The sequence below is a fragment of the Aotus nancymaae genome, unplaced genomic scaffold (genome assembly GCF_030222135.1).
Source record: "Aotus nancymaae isolate 86718 unplaced genomic scaffold, 86718_ANA_hifiasm-v0.15.2.pri h1tg000067l, whole genome shotgun sequence".
Classification (NCBI taxonomy): Eukaryota; Metazoa; Chordata; class Mammalia; order Primates; family Aotidae; genus Aotus; species Aotus nancymaae.
This window is the reverse complement of record NW_026988482.1, coordinates 16,487,424-16,510,924: the sequence shown is the minus strand read 5'-3', so window position 1 is coordinate 16,510,924 and position 23,501 is coordinate 16,487,424. Positions and strand designations below refer to the sequence as shown.

Genomic DNA, 23,501 nt, shown 5'->3' with positions numbered 1-23,501 from the left:
GGAGATATTTTGAACAATGGGGCCTTCCCAGCATCCCCCAGACCACAGCGTATTAATTGGCAAAAAGAGAAAAAGGAAATCTCAAATAAAAAGGAGCATGACTACTTTTGGTGTCATCCTTCCTTCTCTCACCATTGTCCACCACCTCTGTCATTAGCCATTTTCCTCAGAGATATTTGCTTCAGCCTCTCCCATTCTTTCCCCTCTCTTCTCTTTCAGTCACGCAGACACCCTCCCATTCACCCCTTACATGCAGCTGCCTGGTCCATCCCTCTGCATCCAGCACTGCGAGGGGCTCAGGGGAGGAGCTAGCAAGGACCAGGTCACCGGGGGGTTGCTGTCCAGACAGCCCTCTCCAGCAGCTCCAGGTAGTGGCCTTGGGACCTGCCCAGGGGCAAACCACTTGGAGAAGGCCCTGTCTAGGGAGGGTGATGCAGAATGTGAACAGGGCATCAGCTGTGGCCTGAGCCGAACTGGAAGGAGGAGCGTGTAGAAATAAAGAAGCTGAAGAGAAGAGGCTGGGGAATGGCTGTGGGAGGGATGGGGAGCTTATCTCCTCCAGGTAATGTGTCTTCAGGGGCATCCCTCTGATTCACAGCAAATTCACTGAGTGATGGGTGTGCTCTTAAGGCAACGTAACCACACAGCAAGGTGTCTTTTTTAGGAGGCCCTGGCCAGCCAAGATATCTCTAGGTTGTTCTGGTTTAGCATTGCCTTCCAGCTGGAGACTTCTTGAGGCAGGCTAAAGGTTGCTGGAACCTCTCTTGCTTCCTCACCCCTCCTACTTCCCCAGGTTCTGCAGCCAGCCTCCAGTGCAGGAGGAATTCAGCTCACCTGTCTCAACACCCTGCTTCCTCTCTTCACTCACTAGGTCAGGTCTGGGGAGATGGAGGCTTTCAATTAGAGAAGAGTCAAGGTGAGCACGGGACATGAGGAATACACAGTAGGGATACCGGGAGAGCTGGAAACAAAGACCACAGATTGAGCAGCCTAGTCTCCCAGTGTTGACTAAGCTAGAAGGCAAGGCCCAACTGGCAGTGGGAAAAGAAGTGAGCTATGAGGGGCCCTCATGTTTGCTGACTTTCAGGGCATGCTAGGTTATCCTGAGAGGTTTTCCCTTAAATGGCTGCTTATCATCCTCATGATGTGAGGCTGTGGCTGCCACAACAGAGAAGAGTGGAAGCCATGCTTGCAGGAAGAGTGTGTTCTGCAAGCCGCGGCTGGCTCAGGAGATAAGCCCCCATCCCCACACAAAAATAATAGAGCTTCATCCAGGGTTAAGGGGACTGCAACTGGAAGGCAGAGTTCAGTCTTATCCCAAAGGCTGCCAAAGAGAGACATCCTATCAAGACACCATATGGCAAGGACAAAAGTCAGGAAAAAGAAATGAAGTATAAATAAAAGAAGTCAAACCACCATTACTGCAGGTACTAACTATTATTATTAACCTGGAATATTTAGAAAAGCTAACGTTGGGGCCGGGCACGGTGGCTTACGCCTGTAATCCCAGCACTTTGGGAGGCCGAGGCGGGTGGATCACGACGTCAAGAGATCGAGACCATCCTGGTCAACATGGTGAAATCCCGTCTCTACTAAAAATAGAAAAAATTAGCTGGGCATGGTGGTACATGCCTGTAGTCCCAGCTACTCAGGAGGCCGAGGCAGGAGAATTGCCTGAACCCAGGAGGCGGAGGTTGCGGTGAGCCGAGATCGCGCCATTGCACTCCAGCCTGGGTAACAAGAGCGAAACTCTGTCTCAAAAAAAAAAGAAAAGCTAACATTAAAATTATTAGAATGATAATAATGGAATTCAGTAAGTTGGTTGAATACAAAACAAATGTAAGGAAAAAATTAGATGCTTTCCCATTCAAAATATATAATAGAAGAAATCATAAAAGTCACAATAGCAATAAAACCTAAAGACAAGAAAATGTAGAGTCATGATAAAGGATGTATGTCATTACTGAGAGACATGAAAGATGTATTGAAAAATCAAGAGATATACCATGCTTCCAGATAGGAAAGCAACATTATACAAGATGGATTTCCCCCACATTTATCTAGAATTCAATCAGGCTTTGGCAGCTTCCTCTGCAAGATGCATCTGTGCTTCCTGTCACTACCAAGCCACCTGGCAGCCTGTACCATTTACTAATGAGCTTTGAATACTCCTGCCTACTCATGGCATTTGTCCAGAGCCACACATCTTGACCTGTCTCCAAGTCCATTCTAATCTGTCCTGAACTTCCCAGCTCGTGCCTTATTTTACTGTCTTTGGACTAATCTAACGTACTCGTGTGTGTGTTTGTCTGTGTGTGTGTGTGTGTGTGTGTGTGTGTTTTGTTTGTTTTGTTTTGTTGTGATGGAGTCTCACTCTGTCAGCCAGGCTGGAGTGCAGTAGCATGATCTCGGCTCACTATAACCTCCTCCTCCTGGGTTCATGCCTCAGCCTCCTGAGTAGCTAGGATTACACGCACACACCACCACACCTGGCTAATTTTTGTATTTTTAGCAGAGACGGGGTTTCACCATGTTGGCCGGGCTAATCTCAAACTCATGACCTCAGGTGATCCACCCGCCTCAGCCTCCCAACGTGCTGGGATTACAGGTGTGAGCCACCACAACCAGCCTAATCTAACTTACTCTTTAAACCTAATGCTTTTCACCCTTTCTCACATTTTTGCATTCATTCCACTCAATTCCTTTCAGGTGTTCCCAGGGCTTGCAAGTGTTCTGAGTATTACTGGGGAAGAGGGGCTTCTTATCATGGGAGAGATCTCTGAAGCAGAGGGACATCAGGCGCCCTGCTCAGAAAGGGAGCATCCATCTGCTGTGAGGTGCCTTAGAGACAATGAAGCAAGATCAAGCCCTCAAGTCTGCTCCTGCTTCTGGGCATCTGCCCCTTACAGAATATCCACATTCCATTGACCCTAGCACCTCCAGACCAAACACCAACCTTGAACTGTTGTCAGCAGGACTTAGGTATCAGGTCCTTGGTGAAAACAGAGAAACCTTGCCTTCTTTCTATTCCTCCTACCTCTGTCCTCCTCATAAAGTCATACTGTCCCTTTTGGGGGGTCTACAAATACAAATTCTTTTATTTCACTCCTTTATGCCAAAAAGAGAGCTTCATTTGACACAAATTTACTGAGCACTTACTACTTGCCAAGTATTACTCTAAGCACTGGGGATAGCTGGAAAAAAATATACAAATCTGTGCCTTTGTGGAGCTTAAATTTTAATGAGGGAGACAGAAAATAAATAAGATAAATAAATGACGATTAACACTGCACATGGTAATAACAAATTCTAAAGATAAAAGCAAAGTAGAAAGGAAGATAGGAAGTTACTAGAGAAAGGGATAGTGCTGCAGTTTTGAACAGTCTCACTTCAAAGGCAGTATTTGAACAATGACTTGAAGGAGATGGAGTAGTGAGCCATGCAACTATCTGGGGGACAGGAATAGATCCAAGATTTGTGGGATCCAAAATTTACACAACTTTGAGAACCTCTTTAAGAAATAGAACATGTAATTATCAATACAAAATTAGGTATAAGGCCTTGAGAGGGCCCATGTTGGTAAAGGGCGGGACGCTTATGCTCCATTCGTTTACTGGTAATTCTGCTTCTGCTGGAGGAAGAGCATTCCACGTAGAGAGAACATAAGGGCAGGAGCTTGTGTAAGGAGCATGTACCGTGAGTTAGAACAGCACCAGGAGGCCAGGGTAGCTGGAGTGCACAATGAGAGGATATGAAGGAGGAGGCATGATCAGAGAGGTAGCGTGGGCCAGATTACACAGGATGTTGCCCAGGCTGGAATGCAGTGGCACAGTCTCAGCTCATTGCAGCCTTGACCTACCAGATCAAGCGATCCTCCTACCTCAACCTCCTGAGTAACTGGGACTACAGGCAAGCACCATTACAATCAGCTAACTTTTTATTTTTTGTAGAGATGGGTTCTCACTATGTACCTAGGCCGGTCTCAGACTTCTGGGCTCAAGCAATCCTCCTGATTCAGCCTCCCAAAGTGCTGGGATTACAGGTGTGAGCCACTACTCCCAGCCACTGGCAGTTTTTGAGCAGAGAAGTAATTTGAGCTGATTTTGATTTTAAAAGAATCTCTCTGGCTGCTGTTTGGAGAATACACAGAAGCAGGTCAAGGATGGAAGCAGCAGACCAATTAGGAACTAGTTAGAATAACTTAGGAGAGAGCAGATGGTGGCTCAAGCCCGGGTGGAGGCAGCAGAGGAGTGAGAAGTAGCTTATTCTGAATATGCTCAGAAGATAAAGTCTGCAGGATTTGCTACTGGATCCTTTTCGGGTAAAGGAGAGAGAGAGAGAGAGATAGCAAGGATGACTCTGAAGATTTTGTCCTGAGTAACTGGAAGGATATATTTCCATTAACTGAAAAGAGGGAAATTTGTTTTTGTTTTGAAATGGAGTCCTGCTCTGTCACCCAGGCAAGAGTGCAGTGGCGCAATGTTGGCTCACTGCAACCTCTGCCTCCCAGGTTCAAGTGATTCTCCTGCCTCAGGCTCCTGAGTAGCTGGAACTACAGGCGTCTACTACCACAGCCAGCTAATTTTTTTGTCATTTTTAGTAGAAATGGGGTTTCACCATTGTTGGTCAGGCTGGTCTCAAACTCGTGACCTCAGGTGATCCACCCTCCTTGGCCTCTCAAAGCGCTGATATTATAGGTGTGAGCCACCATGCCCAGCCCAGAAAAGGGAAATTTGAAATCTGAGAGCAGATTTTAAGTGGAAGATTAGAGTTCAGTTTTCAACATGTTAAGTTTGACATGTTTATACATCCAAAGGGAGGGATGGAGTCCGTAATTCAGTCTGGAAGAGATTCTGGGCAAGAAATGTCAATTTCTTAAATTTGGATTAGATCACCAAGGGAGTGACTGTAGCAGAGAAAAGAAGTGGTTTCAGAGTGGATCCTTGAAGCCCTCTGATATTTAAAAGTCTAAGAGACGAGATAGAACTGGCAAAGGAGACAAAAAAGGAACAGGCAGAGAGGTTAAGAGAAGAACCAAGAAAGAGCGAGCGCTCTGAAGCCAGCTGAGCAACAGGTGTCAAAGAAGCAGAAGTGATCTAGTGCTTCAGATGCTGCTGAAAATTGACCTCTGAATTTAACAACATGCAAAAATCATTGATGATCCTGACAAGGGTGAGAAGGCATATCAGTAAGGACCCAGACTTTAGGAGAGTGACATACAAACCCCAATTAAACCTTCAGCCTGTTCTGTCTGGCTGTGCTGCCTTCAGTACCAGTCAGCAGTTCACATCTTTTTTTTTCCTTTGAGGCTGAGTTTTGCTTTTGTTGCCCAGGCTAGAGTGTAATGGGGAAATCTTGGCTCACTGCAACCTCCGCCCCCTCAGGTTTAAGTGATTCTCCTACCTCACCCTCTTGAGTAGCTGAGATAAAAGGCATGCACCACCACGCTCAGCTAATTTTGTATTTTTAGTAGAAACGGGTTTCACCAGGTTGGTCAGGCTGTCTCGAACTCCTGAGCTCAGGTAATCCACCCGCCTCAGCCTTCCAAAGCGCTGGGATTATAGGCATGAGCCACCACGCCCGGCCCTAGTTCACACCTTTTGGTCTGGTCTCTGGGACCTTCCTTCCATCTTTGCAACTTGTGGGCTGTTTCTCCAGGTTCTTTTCAGCACTGGAGGAACAGAACCTGATAGATGCAAGCAGAACTCAGACAACTGAGCAAGGATTTTACTTACCGGAAGCCACTAACCTGGAGAGTTAATAGGTAATAGAGACAGATGAGAGACAGAGAGAGAGAAATAAGTAAAGGTGGAACGAAATGAGTTACTCATTTTTACTTTTTGCTGCCAGTAAGTAAACACAGCCTTTACATTATCAGTTAGCTACTACAGGACTGTATCTGTGGCTGCAAAGACAGACTGCGGTGGGGAAGACAGCTGAAACAGCATTACGTGGATCTGTTTCCAGAAGAACTTTCCTTTTTTTTATGAGTAGGAATAGGTAATCGTTAAACTAGATGTGTCCGGTTTACCAGAAAGGAAACTGAAAGGGTTTATAGCATCTATCATTAACTTACTAGTCTACCTTCAAGTGATATACTGTACACTATAGTATAGGAACCATGCAATGATCTAACTTCTCCCCTCTTGACTTTTCTGCTGCCATTTTTACATTTACTTAGGCTACAAAGCCTGCGCAGCATTGTTCTCAATTTTATTTAAACATTTATCTTTTAAAGAGATTTATATAATAAGGAAAAGAACTTCTATACTTACCCACAGAGTTGCTCTTCATTCCTTTATATATACTCGTATTTTCATCTGGTATCACTTTCCTTCTGCCTAAAGGACTTCCTTTAACCTTTCTTGTTGTGTGGGTCCACTTGGGATAAATTCTTTCAGCTTTTTTATGTCTGAAAAAAAAGACTTCATTTCACCTCCTTCGTTTATGAAGGATATTTCATTATGAAGGAATTCCACTTAACAGGATTTTTAAAGGATTTTGCTTACAGATTTTCCTTTTGAGACGGAGTCTGGCTCTTTCTCCCAGGCTGGAGTGCAGCGGTGCGATCTCAGCTCACTGCAACCTCTGCCTCCAGGGTTCAAGTGATTCTCCTGCCTCAGCCTCCTGAGTAGCTGGGATTACAGGCATACTCCATCACACCCAGCTAATTTTTGTATTTTTAGTAGAGATGGGGTTTCATCATGTTGGTCAGGCTGGTCTCGATCTCCTGACCATGTGATCCACCCGCCTCGGCCTCCCAAAGTGCTGGGATTACAGGAGTGAGCCACCATGCCTGGCCAGATTTTCTTTTCTTTCTTTCTTTTTTTTCTTTTTTTTTTTTTTTTTGCCTATTCTTGTCTTGTCTTTTCAACAGCCAGGGTCTCATGTATTCCCCAGGCTGGCCACAACTCTAGTGATCTTCCCACCTCAGCCCCCTGAATAACTGGGACCACAGGTGTCTGCCATTGCACCAGGCTTTCCAATGATTTTTTGCTCACGTGTTTTTCCAATGGGAAATCTGGTATCATCTTAATCTCTGTTCATCTATACAGTTTTCCTAAATGTTCCTTTGGTTCCTTTTAAGGTTTCCTATTGATGATGGATTTTGAGCAATTAGATTGTGATGTCCCTTGGTGTTATTTTCTTCACATTTCTTATGTGTGGGGCTCATTGAGTTTCTTGTATTTGTGGGTCTGCAGTTTAATCAAATTTTGAATTTTTTTGCCCTTATTTCTTCAAATATATTTTTCTGTTCTGCATTCCTTTTACTCTCCCTGCAACTGATTTTTGACTGGTGCATATATAATGATATGTCTAAAATGTGCTGGGAAGAAAAGCCAGCCTGGGCAACACATGAGACCCTGTCTGTTGGAAAGGAAAGACAGGGCCAGGCGCGGTGGCTCACTCTTGGGGAGAAAAAGCATGTGTTTTTCTTTAAAAAAATAATCTCACAGTGAGTTAGGTTTTTTTTTTTAAAAGGCAGTCACATTGGCTAAAGTTAGGTTTTTAAAATATATATAAATAGCATGTAAATAACAGCTATTTAAATAAAAAAAAAAAAAAAGAGGCTGAGGAAAGAGGATTGCTTGAGGCCAGGAGGTTAGAGAGATCAGCCTGGCAACATAATGAGACTCTGTCTCTACAAACAATTTAAAAGTTAGCTAACCAGGCATCATGGTGGCTCATGCCTGTAATCCCAGCACTTTGGGAGGCTGAGGCTGGAGGATTGCTTGAGCCCAGGAGTTTAAGACCACCCTGGGCAACATAGCAAGATCTCATCTCTACAAATACAAAAATTAGCTGGGTGTGGTAGTGTGTGCCTTTGGTCCCAGCTACATGGGAGACTGAGGTGGGAGGATCACTTGAGTCTGGGAGGCTGCAGTGAGCTATGATTATGCCACCACACTTCAGCTTGGGGAAGAGAGCAATGCCTGTCTCTAAAACAAATAAATAAAAATTTAAAAAGAATAAGAAAGAAATAAGAGAAAAGAAAAATGAATACATTTGAACACAGAAAATATTTGAACATTTATATGGCAAAAAATAAATGTTAACATGGTTCATATTTATACTTATAAACATTTTTATGTTATAAATATATACTATATTTATGTACATAAATATTTATATTTTATATATTTGCATATTTCAGATATATCCTCAAGGAAATCAAGAGATAACAAAAAGAGGGAAGAATAATATTTGCAACACATATGACAAAGAGCTAATACACCAAGAATACTTAATATACAAAGACAAAACAATGTTAAAAAGAAAGAAATGAGTAAAGGATATAAACAGGTAGTGCACAGGAAAAAATGCAAAGTTTTCCTAAGTATGCTAAGAAACATATATAAAGGTGCTCAACTTTATTAATTTTTTAAAATACACAAAGTTACATACACATTTTTCACCAGCAGGTTGACAGAGATCAGAAACTTAGACATGACCGACCCCTAACATTTGCAGGGTGAAAGCAACAGTACAAATGCATACCCATGTATCATACAATTACATATGAAAATGCTAGAAATCAAGCAAACAGACCAGGTGCAGTGCACACCTGTAATTCCAGCACTTCAAGAGGCCGAGGTGGGAGGGTTGCTTGAGCCTAGGAGTTTGGGACCAGCCTGGGTAAGATAGAGAGAGCTTGACTCTACAAAAAATAAAATAGCTGGGTATGGTAGTTCTAGCTACGCGAGAGGCTGAGGTGGGAGGGTCTCTTGAGTCCAGGAGTGACAGGCCTGTGTGAAAGATAAACTTTAATATACACTGTTAAGTGAGAAAAGCTAATTAAGGATCTGATGCAAACTACAACCAACTGTATGTCCGTACATCTACATACCTATATCTATCTATAGCTGTATATATATATGCTTATGCTTACATTTGCTAAGAAATTATCTAGAAGGAATTACAAGAGAGCTATTACCTGTGGTTACTAAGAGAAGGGATAGATGGGGTAGTTTTCACCTCACACTTCCATCTGTTCGAATTTTTTTTTTTTTTTTTTTTTTTTTTTTTTTTGAGACAGAGTTTCGCTCTTGTTACCCAGGTTAGAGTGCAATGGCGTGATCTCAGCTCACTGCAACCTCCGCCTCCTGGGTTCAGGCAATTCTCCTGCCTCAGCCTCCTGAGTAGCTGGGATTACAGGCACGCGCCACCATGCCCAGCTAATTTTTTGTATTTTTAGTAGAGACGGGGTTTCACCATGTTGACCAGGATGGTCTCGATCTCTTGACCTCATGATCCGCCCGCCTCAGCCTCCCAAAGTGCTGGGATTACAGGCGTGAGCCACCGCGCCCGGCCTCATCTGTTCGAATTTGTCAGCACATTTAGTACTTCATAATAAAAACAACAACCAAAAAATACGCTTGTACAATTTCTCAGACACATCTGGTAACAACCTCCGATTTCTCTCAGACACATCTGGTAACCGTGCTGATTTTTCTTTGCAGCACCGAGCGTCTGTTTCCAACAAATTTGGTGACCACGAAGGGACCCATTCCCCTCCAGGGTGGTCTCTGGTCCTCTCTTTCGTGAGGAGGCACCCCTACTGCCTCATTGCGGCAACAGCAACCAGAAGCCTCTGACAAGCACCCGCTGTGCCAGGCACTGGGCTACCCAACCACAGGTCTGAGAATTGCCTTTCCAAGCCCGTGGAATTTTGCTCAGCCAGCTGCTGCCAGTTATTTCTCCTTTGCTTCCAAGGTAGCAGGAACCCTACAGAAACCCAGGAGAAAATATGTCACACCTCAAAATGTGTTTTCTTTATGGATTTCCCTAGAAGGCTGCCAGCCTGGGCAGTGGGTGAGAAGCCACTCTGCTGGTTTACACATGGCAGGCCCAGTGCCCTGCAGGCTCAGTGGGGAGCTCTGGCCCTGATCCGGCCGAATCTTACCCACGCAGGTGGCGAATCAGAGGACTTTCTGCACTAGGAAAACAACTCAAAGGTCAGCCCTTCCCAGCAGTGAATAAACACTGACATCCCAAGTTCTGAGGGAGGCCCACCGAGGTGGCCTCTCCCCTAGTAAGAAGTCCTCCATGGCTAGGTATTGATTATTGGTCTGGGGGCTTCTGGACTTCAAAGACCAATTGGATTAATCTCTGTATCCTGGTGCTCGGCTCAGTGACTGGCATGTGGGTGATGTTCGTTAAGTTGACATCAGGGCCTGTCTCTTCTGCTGTTTTTCATCACGTCTGCAAAGAGGTAACTTCTCGGGCCGGGCGCGGTGACTCACGCTTGTAATCCCAGCACTTTGGGAGGCTGAGGTGGGTGGATCATGAGGTCAAGAGATTGAGACTATCCTGGTCAACATGATGAAACCCCATCTCTACTAAAAATACAAAAAATTAGCTGGGCATGGTGGCGTGTGCCTGTAATCCCAGCTACTCAGGAGGCTGAGGCAGGAGAATTGCCTGAACCCAGGAGACGGAGGTTGCGGTGAGCCAAGATCTCGCCATTGCACTCCAGCCTGGGTAACGAGCGAAACTCCGTCTCAAAAAAAAAAAAAAAAAAAAAAAGAGGTAACTTCTCCTGGGCTTCATTCCTTCGGGTTTGAACCTTACCTTGGCAGGATCTGCACTGTGCATCCAGGAAAATGCACCAGATGAGGAACTCCTGATGACTGGTTCACACTAATACTGAAAGCTTATTCCAGAAAATTTAGAAAATAAAGATGACTAATAAAAGGTGATAAAAATTCTATTCCCTCTCCCCTTCCTGCTCTAACAGAACTGTTACACTGCCCTGCAGCCACCTCAGGTGGTGAATGTTTTATCTCCTGGAATAAATGTCCTCTTTGCTGATGACCTCCTCTTTCAGGCCATTCTGCCACGAGTGTGTCAGACTTTAGGTGGGACTTCATTGATTGGCTGGCCTCCACAGCCCCTCAGTCTAGCAAGGAGACCACAATGATGCTTTGGGTCTCCAGGTGTCTGTTTCAACTCAGACGCTACATCGAGTAGCCTTCCAGATATGGGGGGATTCCTTTTTCTTCTGTGTATGATCACGTAAGTAAATGGCCATGGTCCCCAGAGAAAGACTGGGGGAATCCTTACACTCTTTTCTTGCCATAGTGTTGCCAAGTTCTTTCTTAGAGACCCAGCCACCTCTTCAGTCCATGTATTCTATATCTGAAAATTGGCTTAGGTCAAAGCAACTGAGCAAGGGCCTGTAAGTTTGTATTAGGACTCGGGAGGCTCTGAGCCTCCTGCGTCTCACTTGTGCCTCTTGCTGGCTGGACAGGATAAGCAGCGTCTCAGTAGGTTGTCCGTCTATTCTACCCCAGGGGAATGCTGTGCTCTGTGGACCACAACTCCCTGCGGGCCAGGCCCTGTTGGCTGTATGACAAACTCTGCCGGCCATTATGGTAATTGTGACCTCCGGGCATCTGGAAGCCAAAGGCCACCGCCTGGCCTCTGTGACCTGGGGGTAGAGGAGCTTCATTGCCATGGGTAGCAATGAGCCCAGCTCTGTGACCAGCTCTCCTATTTAGTAATGTTGGTGTCTCTCACCTGAGCATTCCTGATGGTCTTGTTGAATCACATGTTCTCTGGGCCCACCCATCATACATTCTCTCCTGGTGGCTCTTCTGATCTCAGATGATTTAGCCATCCCAGTGTGCCCATTTTCCTCAGGCTTTTTATGTTTTCATTGCCATCTGCCAGGGCAATGCTGCCATTTCCATTGCAGCCATTGACACTAGCTGCCACTTTCTCCAGGCTTCTAAGAGCCACCCTCAAGTTTGCCTCATCACCTGAGGTCCTTGCCAGGGCATCCTGAGAAAGGGTCCTTTTGGCATCCTGAGAAAGTGCCCCAAAGGAACTCTTGCTAGGCCCAGCTTCCTTCATCAAGCCCCCACGGAGGGAGCAACCAGCGGCGGGTGCTGAGGAAGCCATGGCCCGCTTGCGAACCTCCCACCTTGTATGCGCTCTGCCTCCTTACTTCCTTCGTCCTTTACTCTCACTTTCCTGGAAGAGGGAAATTGGGCTAAGGCAGGGGTCTTCATGATTTCACATGTTCTAAGAAGAGGGGAGGCTCTCTTCCTGGCCCTGGAACTGTGGAATCCTGACTGTAAGTCCATCTAGCTAGGGATGAAAACAGAAAACCCAACTTCTATGGAAAAACACAAAGATTTGGAAGTGTAACATAAAGACTAAATCAGTACAAATTCAAAATATAGGCTGAGAGCGGTGGTGGCTCATGGCTGTAATCCCAGCACTTTAGGAGGCTGAGGCGGGCGGACCATGAGGTCAGCAGATCGAGACCATTCTGGCCAACATGGTGAACCCTGTCTCTACTAAAATACAAAAAATTATCCGGGCATGGTGGCGCATGCCTGTAGTCCCAGCTACTTGGGAGGCTGAGGCAGGAGAATTGCTTGAACCCGGGAAGTAAGGTTGCAGTGAGCTGAGATCGTGCCACTGTCCTCCAGCCTAGGCGACAAGAGTGAAACTGTCTCAAAAAAGAAAAAAATCACAGGTAGTATGGAGGATTCACCTGACAGCAATAACTTAAGCATACCCTGAGAATGACCCTATGGTCTACAAAGAATGTGTGTTTGGAGTTCTGAGCTAAGGAATTGGGAAGTGGGGCCAACCTGGACACTCATTCCTTATCCATAAGGGGCATCTGAACCCCTCATCCATCCCGTGGAATGTGAGTCATAGAGGGGATCCAGGCCTTTTCTTTTGGGTTAAATGCAGGTTGCCAGGTGGAAGTTGCTAGGGGGAAGGTGCTAGGTGAAAATCTATATAAACGGCCTGCTTTTTACAAATGGTTGCCATTCTCCGGTCTAGCCTGCGGCCACTGGGCTACCCTGTATGTTAAGTCCCCTCAGTAAACCCTATATCTCATTCGCTGACTCCCAGCCTCTTCTCCAGCCTCGCAAACACAGTACCATCACTACTGCAGCCAACGGGGGTCTGGCACAACAGCTGGCTTACTTTGGTTTTTTTTAGATGGAATTTCACTCTTGTCACCCAGGCTGGAGTGCAGTGGTGCCATCTTGGCTCACTGCAATCTCCACCTCCTGGGTTCAAGTGATTCTCCTGCCTCAGCTTCCCAAGTAGCTGGGACTATAGGCATGCACCACCACACCCGGCTTTTTTTTTTTTTTTTTTTTTTGTATTTTTAGTAGAGATGGGGTTTCACCATGTTGGCCAGGCTGATCTTGAACTCATGACCTCAGGTGATCTACACCCCTCAGCCTCCCAAAGTGCTGGGATTACAGGCATGAGCCACCACGCCTGCCCCCAGGCTTGCTTTGACATACAATTCAACCCCAGACACCTTTCAAGAATGGCTTTGTAGTCAGCAAGAGAGGAGGCACCCTGTAGCACTCGGCTAAAAACAAGATCACACCATATCCAAGAGAAAGGTTGATCTTATATCATAAGTTGGTAAACTTTAAAACAGCTGTGTAGAAGGATCCTGGTATAGAATACAGTAAACTCCTCTTCAAAGGTTCAGCCTGTTAACTTCCTTTAAAATTCAAGAAGGGGAACATTGTTAAGTACAATGAGTTCTGAGTTCCTCTTCAAAGAAACAGTATGTCAGTATGTTCAATTTCTCCGTTCTTTGTTCTTCATTTTACAGTTTAACTTCCTCCTTTACACATCCTTGCCCCTAGTTTCAGTAAACAACCCCTCCTAAGTGCTATACTCACATATTTAGAGTCTTTCATCATCCCTAGTCACCTGCTCCATCCTTAGTCATCCTTAGTCATTTGCTCTGTAACCATCCTCCCAGCCGAAACTACTTACCCCGCCACTCTGGCTCATACCCCTGCTCTCTTTAAAATAACCAATCAGAATTAGCTTAGACTGTGTGGTCCAACCCTAGCCAACAGGGGAACAACACAGCAGTAGGGACTAACTGCGTTGGGGATAAGAATCCTTTCCTCTCCCTTTTCTGGTGTGATCTTGCCATTGCTCCATCTGTGAGACGCACCCCTCTATAGAAGTAAATTTGCAGCCGGGCGTGGTGGCTCATGCCTGTAATCCCAGCACTTTGGGAGGCCGAGGCGGGTGGATCACGAGGTCAAGAGATTGAGACCATCCTGGTCAACATGGTGAAACCCCGTCTCTACTAAAAATACAAAAAATTAGCTGGGCATGGTGGTGCGTGCCTGTAATCCCAGCTACTCAGGAGGCTGAGGCAGGAGAATTGCCTGAACCCAGGAGGCAGAGGTTGCGGTGAGCCGAGATTGCGCCATTGCACTCCAGCCTGGTTAACAAGAGTGAAACTCTGTCTCAAAAAAAAAAAAAGAAGTAAATTTGCCTTGCTGACAAAATTTATGTTCGAGTGCTATTTCTTTCACGGCACTGAAAATTTGCTTCTAACACTGGTGACGTATGTTTGAAAGGGGTCACTGCATTTATCCAGTAAAAATTTAAAGTCTGTTCTACTGTTGAGACTGATTTTCTTTCCTTACTATCATGAAGCATTGTCTTATGAAAAGGTTCATTTATTCATCATGTGGAAATAAATGACCAGGGAATTCAAACCGAAATGATAGGTCTATCTATGTACCTCATTATTGAATAATAAAACCAATGATTTTTTCAGGGATTCCAAATCAGTGTTTGATAAAGATACAGGACCCAAGGAGAAATAAGAGATCTGGAGCAAAACAAGTTCAGAATAAAATTTCACTTAGCATAAGATGCCCGTGACTCTATATCATGGCCGTTAGACTTTTCGCCGAGTTCAATGAGGAAACAGAGACCGGAGTGAGGAAATTAAAAGCCAATTTATTCGGCTCCCGGGCGAGGTTCTATGGTCCGGGAAGGGGCCAGAGAAGTCGCGCTTCTCTTCTTGGGGCGTGGGGTTTTATAGGGAGTAGAAGTGGCTGATTGACTATGGGGGAAACAAAGACAAGGTAGTTCTATTGGGTATTAAAAGACTGGGGATGGGCGAGGTGAACAAAGCGGGGCATTTCCATTGGGTATGAAGGGAGTGAGCACCGACGAGGGGCTGGCCGAGGATGTACGGAGGAGCTACCATAGGGCAGGTTCTTGGCAGGCCTTTTCAAAATTTATGGCGGGTGCAGGGCTGAGATTGGAATGCAGAAATGGACAAGGGGAGCCTGCGTGGAGAGGGCAAATGCTGAGCAATGTGCTCAGTATGATGACATAGTTTTTAGGCACGGAGAGAGAAGGGCATGTCCATTCGGCTCCCAAGGAGGCACCGGCCTTACAATGGCTCTCAAAGGTCAAAGAATAAAGAAAACACAAACTAAGACAGATGAGAAGCGGGCCTAACGTCCAGTTATCCAGAGAGAAGCCAGGAAAACAACAGTTGTTGGAGAAGTGATGCTGGGATCATGGTTCTCAACCCGGGCTGCACGTTAGAACCACCAGGGCGCTTTTAAAAATACTAATGCTGGCCAGGCGAGGTGGCTCACACCTGTAATCCCAGCACTTTAGGAGGCGGAGGTGGGTAGATCACGAGGTCAGAAGATCAAAACAATCCTGGCTGACATGGTGAAACCTCGTCTCTACTTAAAAAACAAAAATTAGCCAGGTGTGGTGGCAGTGCCTGTAATCCCAGCTACTCAAGAGGCTGAGGCAGGAGAATAGCTCAAATCTGGGAGGTGGAAGTGGCAGTGAGCTGAGATCACACCTTTGCACTGCAGCCTGGGTGACAGAGCGAGACTCCATCTCAAAAAAAAAAAAAAAAATGCTAATGCCTGGATCCCACTCCCAGAGATCCTAATTTAATGAGTCTAGGGTCTAGCCTCATTGTCAGAAATTTTACACCTCCTAGGCTGGTTGCGGTGGCTCACGCCTGTAATCCCAGCACTTTGAGAGTCTGAGGGGTGCGGGTCATGAGGTCAAGAGATCGAGACTATCCTGGCCAACATAGTGAAATCCCGTCTGTACTAAAAATACAAAAATTAGCTGAGCATGGTGGCATGCGCTGAATAGTAGTCCCAGCTACTTGGGAAGCTGTGGCAGGAGAATTGCTTGAACCCAGGAGGTGGAGTTTGCAGTGAGCTGAGATCGTGCCACTGCACTCCAGCCTGGCAACAGAGTGAGACCCTGTCTCAAAAAAACAAAACAAAAACCAAAAACAGAAAGTTTACACCTCCCCAGGTGACTCTAAAATGCAGCTCAAGCACTGTTTGGGAGGGAGGCCGCTTCCATTCTCGATGCTCTCCTGTCTCCATCTGTCACTCTCTCTTCTCTCCCATCCTCTCTCCTGTCTTTTTGCCCTCCCAATGGGCCACAACAGCTTGCTCCAGGGCTCGGATGCACACGCTGACCCATTTGGGAAATGAAGTCAGCTCCTCCTGCTGTGCCCTCCTGTCTGCCAGTGCAGGAGGAACTCGGGCTTCCACTTCCTCTCTGTGATGTGAGTAGAATGAATTCCAACTCTCCTGGCAGCAAGTCACATAAAAAATAAAGCTTGACGGAGAGCACTTTGAATAGTCACGCAAGCTCCCTCAGGGAAGAAAGACAGCAGCAGAAGAGGGCAGTGTGAGGGCACACGGCCAGAATTCCATTCACTTCCTTTAGAGTTTATATCTAGCCAAAGAAAAGCCTTCACAGGGAAGGATCAAGGGTTCTTTTACCCATTGATGAGTCTGTGCCCGTAACACTGGTCTGTTGCAACGTAGGGTGAGTAAGTAAAACCGGTAAACGTTTTTCAAAATTCTTTGAAAAGTGATCAATATTCTATCAGGCTCAGACAAACTGTTCTGCTGAGACCCATCTGGAAATGTAAAAAGCTCTTTGTAGAAGGAAATAGCAGTTGATCTGAGTACTTTCTACAGAATTCTACATTCTGGACTTCCTGAAAACCTAATTGTCCTTAAAAAAGAAATGGGATGCTTTTTAGTTTATTCTAATGGGAAATCAGCCACAGACATCAGAGGCAGAAGAGATAGCTGCTTTTTCTTTAAAACAAAACTAAATTGGGCCATCAGATTGCAGTGGTAAAGTGCTTCTGAACCTGCCACATATGAAGTCCTTGGTCAAGGCAGTTTTTGTTTTCCAGAAGTGGTCTTGGTTAGGCAAACCATTCGACAAAAGTCCTGCCACTTCGTTTTTTAAGCAAGTCCAGGTGCAAATGGCCACAACTGAAAAAGCAGTGGTGGCCAGTTGCAGTGGCTCACACCTGCAATCCCAGCACTTTGGGAGGCCAAGGCAGGCAGATCACGAGGTCAAGAGATCGAGATCATCCTCACCAATATGGTGAAACCCTGTCTCTACTAAAAATACAAAAATTAGCTGAGCATGGGGGCGTGTGCCTGTAATCCCAGCTACTCAGGAGGCTGAAGCCGGAGAATAGCTTGAACCTGGGAGGCAGAGGTTGCAGTGAGCCAAGATGGCACCACTGCACTCCCGCCTGGGTGACAGAGCGAGACTCCATTTCAACAACAACAACAACAAAAGCAGTGGTATTAGGAGTTTAGAAAGGACAGCTTGGTAGGGTCAGGGGCTGGGCAGCGACAGGGAGAACAGCCATGAGCTTGCTTTTCTTCTCTCTTTGAAGCCAGGCAGGACCCTAAGAACAGCCTGGAACAGGGGTTCTCAAACCTTCATGTGCAACAGAATCACTCCCAGTTTCTGATTCAGTGGGTCTGGGGTGGAACCTGAGAATCTGCACATCTAAAAAGTTTCTGGGTGGTGCTGATGCTGCTGGTCTGGGAACCACACTTTGAGACCCGCTGGCCTCCAGAAGGAGAAGCTGAAAAGAAGGTTGTGTGATAATGCTGGAAAATCCAGTGCTGGAACTAGGCCCACAGGCTGTGTGAAACCAGAACGGGAACAGCCCCTCTTTTCTTTTCTTTTTTTCTTTTCTCTTCATCTTTCTTTCATTGCCTTTTCTTAACTTGCAAATATATATATATATATATATATATATATATATATATATACACACAAGAATAAGGTATATATATTTGGGAGGCCGAGGTGGGCGGATCACGAGGTCAAGCCAAGCAAACACCACAAAAATATTTTATTTTGCTAATATGTTAATAACTTTTTTTTTGAGATGGAGACTCACTGTGTCACCCAGGCTGAAGTCCAATGGCATGATCTCTGCTCACTGCAACCTCTACCTCCCGGGTTCAAGCAATTCTCCTGCCTCAGTCTCCCAAGTAGCTGGGGCTACAGGTGCACACTACCACGCCTGGCTCAGTTTTGTATTTTTTTAGTAGAGACGGGGTTTCACTATGTTGGCCAGGCTGGTCTCAAAATCCTGACCTCAGGTGATCTGCCTCAGCCTTTCAAAATGCTGGGATTACAGGTTTGAGACATCACGCCTGGCCACATTTTTTGTTGTTGTTGTTGAGATGGAGTTTTTGCTCTGTTGCCCAGGCTGGAGTGCAGTGGCGCTATCTCAGCTCACTGCAACCTCTGCCTCCCGGTTTCAAGCGATTTTCTTGCCTCAGACTCCCAAGTAGCTGGGATAACAGACTCCCAAGTAGCTGGGATAATAATTTTTTGAATTTTTAGTAAAGATGGGCTTCAGCATGTTGACCAGGCTGGTCTCGAACTCTTGACCTCAGGTGATTGGCCTGCCTCGGCCTCCCAAAGTGTTGGGATTACAGGCATGAGCCACCATGCCTGACATTAATAACATGCTTCTAATGACAATGACTGGAAACTCCATTTCTAGCCTCTGGATCTGGGCCACCACGCCCACTATGGCCCAAAACTCAGGCCTCTAAATTTTTTTTCTGTATCATCTTCCCACCCCACACTGGTGGCCTGGTAGAATCTCAATAATGTCTTGGTGAACAGTGATTTGAAGTTTTAATAGCATTTGGAATTTAACAGGAGTCTTAAGGCCCGTCAGCTTTGCCAGTAATTAACCACTCCTCTCTCTCTGAACCTTTCTTATCACTGAAAGAAGGGGTATGGACAAGATGGGGTGCATGAAAATGACAATGTTTTGATGTTTATAGTTTATTTGGCACCTGAACACATATTATCTCAGTTAATCCCTGTGAACTAATTTTTATTCCCTCCCTGTTTTTCACAGAGAAAGAGAATTGGAAAAATACAGTCATTTTTGAGCACCAAGATAAAAAGAATGGCCACATAGAAACTGCTGCAAAAACCCCACGGAGGACCTAGTTCCTTGTGTTACTTAATGTTCCTTATATAACAATTTACATGAAAAATTCCTCCTAAAAGTTAGTGCCTGATAAATATGTCCCTCCAGAATTTTATAAGGCAGAATCAACTTTCTAACACTTTATATTTTTCTTTTGTTCTAACTCCAGGGAGCTTGGAGCTAATTATGCCAAGATTATAATAACCACTTAAATCTCAAATTCCTGGCATTATCTCATACACACACACACACACACACACACACACACACACACACACATATATATATTTTTTCTTTTGAGACAGAGTCTTGCTCTGTCACCAGGCTGGAGTACAGTGGCACGATCTCGGCTCACGGTAACCTCTGCCTCCCAGGTTCAAGCGATTCTCCTGCCTCAGCCTCCCAAGTAGCTGGGACTACAGGCGTCTGTCACAACACCCAGCTAATTTTTGTATTTTTAGTAGAGACGGGGTTTCACCGTGTTGGCCAGGATAGTCTCGATCTCTTGACCTCGTGATCCACCCGCCTTGGCCTCCCAAAGTGCTGGGATTACAGGTATAAGGTACCGTGCCCAGCCTCTCATCTCTTCTAAATCCTAATGCCTAAGTGTTTTCTTATGGAAACAATCTGTGAATAGAGAGACTGTGTAATTTATCATTGAAATGAGACTCTTTTCAGAGAGGGAACACTATTAATAAATATGCCAGGTGACAGATATAAGCCCCAGGCAAACTGAGATGGGTGGGCACCTTACCTGTAATTGGAAACAGGCTTGCCAAAAATTATATGCAAATAGCAAGGCCAGGCACGGTGGCTCACACCTGTAATACCAGCACTTTGGGAGGCCGAGGCAGGCGAATCACAAGGTCAGGAGTTCAAGACCAGCGTGGCCAATATGGTGAACCCCCAGTCTCTACTAAAAATACAAAAATTAGCTGGCCATGGTGGTGGGTGCCTGTAGTCCCAGATACTCGGGAGGCTGAAGCAGGAGAATCACTTGAACCCGGGAGGCAGAGGCTGCAGTGAGCCAAGATCAGGCCACTGCACTCCAGCCCGGGTGACAAAAGTGAGACTCCATCTGAAAAAAAAAAACAAAAAAAAAAAACAAATAGCAGTCAATTTGACCTTGCTGGTGCAGAAGTTCACGGCCTCATTAAACTCAGCAGAGTAACACCGGGTAGAAATAGATTATAAGTCGCAGGAAACAATAACAACAAAGGTTCTGAAGGTATTTGTGGTCTGGGAAGGGAACAGCTGAGCCCTCTCCCGTCATGCAATCCTATCTCACTTTATTTCCCAAGGCCTGTGCCTTCTCAGCAATGTGGACATCCTATCCTGTGGCCAGTCACAGCTCTCTGCAACTCTTTATGGAGGGGCTTAGGCTGGGCAATGTCTTTGGAAAGGGCAGGGGGACTTTAATCCAGAATTGTAAGGCATTTTACTAAAGACTGGAAAAAATGTGATTGTCCATCTCAAAAAAATGTGGTAGTGTTGATGAAGATGACGAGGCCCTGAAAAGTCACAGTCACCACGCAGTCGGCTCCCTCACAGAGCATGCCATCCAGCGTTTACCTGCTCACATCCTGCTAAGCTCTTCCCCAGGCAGAAGACAGTATCGCCCTCCTCACCTTTCCCCTGACACAGCGGGTTTAGCTGCGAGACCCTCTCCTCTGCAGGCGGAGCTCAGAGGCAGGAAGAAGCCGCTATGCCGCTTCTAAGAACCAACACTAGAGGTCGCCCTTCTCCAGCATCAAACAAGACCACCAAAGAGCGCAGGCTTCTGCTTAAAATGCCCTGTGCAGGCCAGGCCCACGGCCCACGACCCACGGCCGGACCTCGCCCCAGGTGGAAAGGCTCTGCGCTAAGGCAGAGGAAGAAGCTGAGCCCACCCAGCCCCAACGGAGGCCCAGGGTTGCTGAGGGGAAGCAGAGCTGGGCTGGAGGCAGGGACGGGCCCATCTTCAGAGTCCTTTCTCCGTCCTGCCCAGCGTCCCCGGTGGAGACGATGCTGTGCTCCGTGGGAAGCTAAGTGTCTTGGCTCTTGGGACGGAGGAGCTGCCTGGTGGCTGGGCTGGGGAAGACCTAATCGTTTCCACGAGGGATGAACTTCTGGGAGCCATAGAAGTCTGTGCAGCCTGCAGGGTGCATGACTTATCTGTGTGTAAATTGTGAGGCGCTATGCACGCAGGGACTCGCTCATTCATAACCGACTCTCATTCTCTGCAAATAGAGACCCTGTCTAAGGAAGATTCGCGTGCGCCATAAGAGCCATCGTAGCCGGGGCTGTCTGGCTTGTCTGTGATTCTCCTTCCTTGTGTTCTTCCTGGGCAAGCTTTTCTCACCAAGTCCTGGTTGTCTGTGTAAAAGGGAGGATGCTTCCAGAAAGCAATTCTACACTCTTTAGTTTTCTGGTCATAACCTCTTTGCAACTGGAAACCAGAAAGGCCGGTTCTATGTGCAGATGGCAACGCTGAGGTTTAGAGGTAAAATACCCACCTGAACTTAATAGAGGCTGGATTGAACCCAGGATGGCTCGCCCAGAGGCAGCACCCCCACACAGCACCCGGCAGCCTCACAGGAGCCATACTTACCTTCCGCAGCAAAAAATGCAGGGTTGAAAAGAAAACTGCCTGAGCTGAAGAGTTTTGTTGTTGTTTTGAGGCAAGGTTACCCTCTGTCGCCCAGGCTGGAGTACAGTGGTGTGATCTTGGCTCACTGCAGCCTCCACCTCCCAGGAGTAGCTGGGACCACAGGTGTCTGCCACAATGCCCAGCTAATTTTTGTATTTTTGTACAGGTGGAGTTTTGCCATGTTTCCCCAGGCTGGTCTTGAACTCCTGAGCTCAAGTAATCCACCCACCTTGGCTTCCCAAAGTGCTGGGGTTACAGGCATGAGCCACCGTGCCTGACCTGAAAAGTTTTAAAGGAGGCAAGTGTGTCAGAACAAAAAGAAAAGCAACCAGGAGAAGTGAGCATTGCCTCTGAGCCCCGTGAGCAATCCCTTGGTAGCCGAGGCAGGCTGCACTGTCAACTGCATGAGCCCTCCGACCGTGGCCTGTGGAGTGGAGAAAAGACGTCAGCTGCTCCCCGCGCTTTTTTTCATCCTCAGCCAGCTGGTTACACGTGAGTGTGAGACGTCCAGTGAAGAGCAGCCCTTTGTGTCATCAGCAGGGAAACAGATGTTGTTGCTCCCACATGGAGCCCAGGGTACCTGGCAGGTTACAGCCCCTCCTCTTCCCACTGGGAGGAAATAGGGTAACCCATTTCCCAGATGAAGTGATCTAGCAGTCCTCCCTCAACAGATCCTCCAAAACGGCCATCATCAGGAGCTATGGGTCCTCCAGACGCTATGCTGGGTCTGTGCCATCACAAAACCAGTCACTCTCTACAGCTACAGCTACAGGACAGCCTCTCATGGACAGGAACCATGATTCACCCTAGTATTGCCACAAACCTGGGCTCACGGGGTATGATGGGTGCTTAGTAAGTACTTGTCCAACAAATGGTCCAAATTAACCTCACTGCTGAACTGAATTAAGCAAAGGCCACCTCTCTTGGGAGAAATGTGTTTTTCTCGAACACAGGGAGGATCATTAGATATAACAAGTTGACATTTTGAAACATAATAACCCTTTAAAGCATCTGTTTAAGTGTTTTTTTTAAAAAAAACAATTAACTCCTGAAAAAAGGATCTTTCATACCAGTACTGAGTATCTACCAAAAGCACATGTGATCATATTTCTTCTTTCTCTCTCAGGAAGGAATGGCTTTTCTCAAGCAAATGCCTTCCTGCGTATTTCACCGCCCTTGAGAAGCTGGATGCTGCCAGAAGGGAGGGAAGCCATGAGAACAGGCTGCTATTCACATTCAACTCTTCTTGACCTTGGAGATCTTTTTTAATGTGTGAGAAAATAATACAAAATATTCCTGACAGTTTTGTGTATTTTCCTTGCTGGTGGATGTAAGCAAGATGTTTTCTATTATTAAATGTCCCCAAGCCCCAGCCTGTGGCTATCAAGAAGGTTATGTCAACATAAAAGTCACATTTTAATTTTCTGTCACCCCGTACCCACCTGCTGATTCAGGATCTTAGCCCGGCCACCTAGTATCTCCCACGGCCCCCACTGTTTCTGGGACTGCCTGGAGCAGTTGGATGCTCTGTGGCTCAGCTCCATCACGGTCTTCGGTCCAGCTGCTGTCACACTCCTTGTGGGGAAGCCCTTCACTGCTGTCCCTTCACCCGGCGGTCTCCGGGGGGCTGCTGAGACTGTCTCCAGAGCCCCCAAAGAGGCAAGTCTGTTGAAGGTACCAGAGTGTTCTGTGTTCCCAGCTGGCCAACACCTCATCAGAGGTTCACACTGCCCCAGGCCAGCTGGGCCTGATCACACTGCCCTTGATCTTTTCCTGTCTTTCTCTCTACCCCAC

General features: G+C 46.4%; 1 pseudogene; it reads left to right on the top strand.

Annotated features, from left to right (window-relative positions):
• Positions 1 to 23,137, top strand: part of LOC110569354 (potassium/sodium hyperpolarization-activated cyclic nucleotide-gated channel 4-like) — a 191,999-nt pseudogene extending 168,862 nt beyond the window's left edge.
• The last annotated feature ends 364 nt before the right edge of the window (positions 23,138 to 23,501 follow it).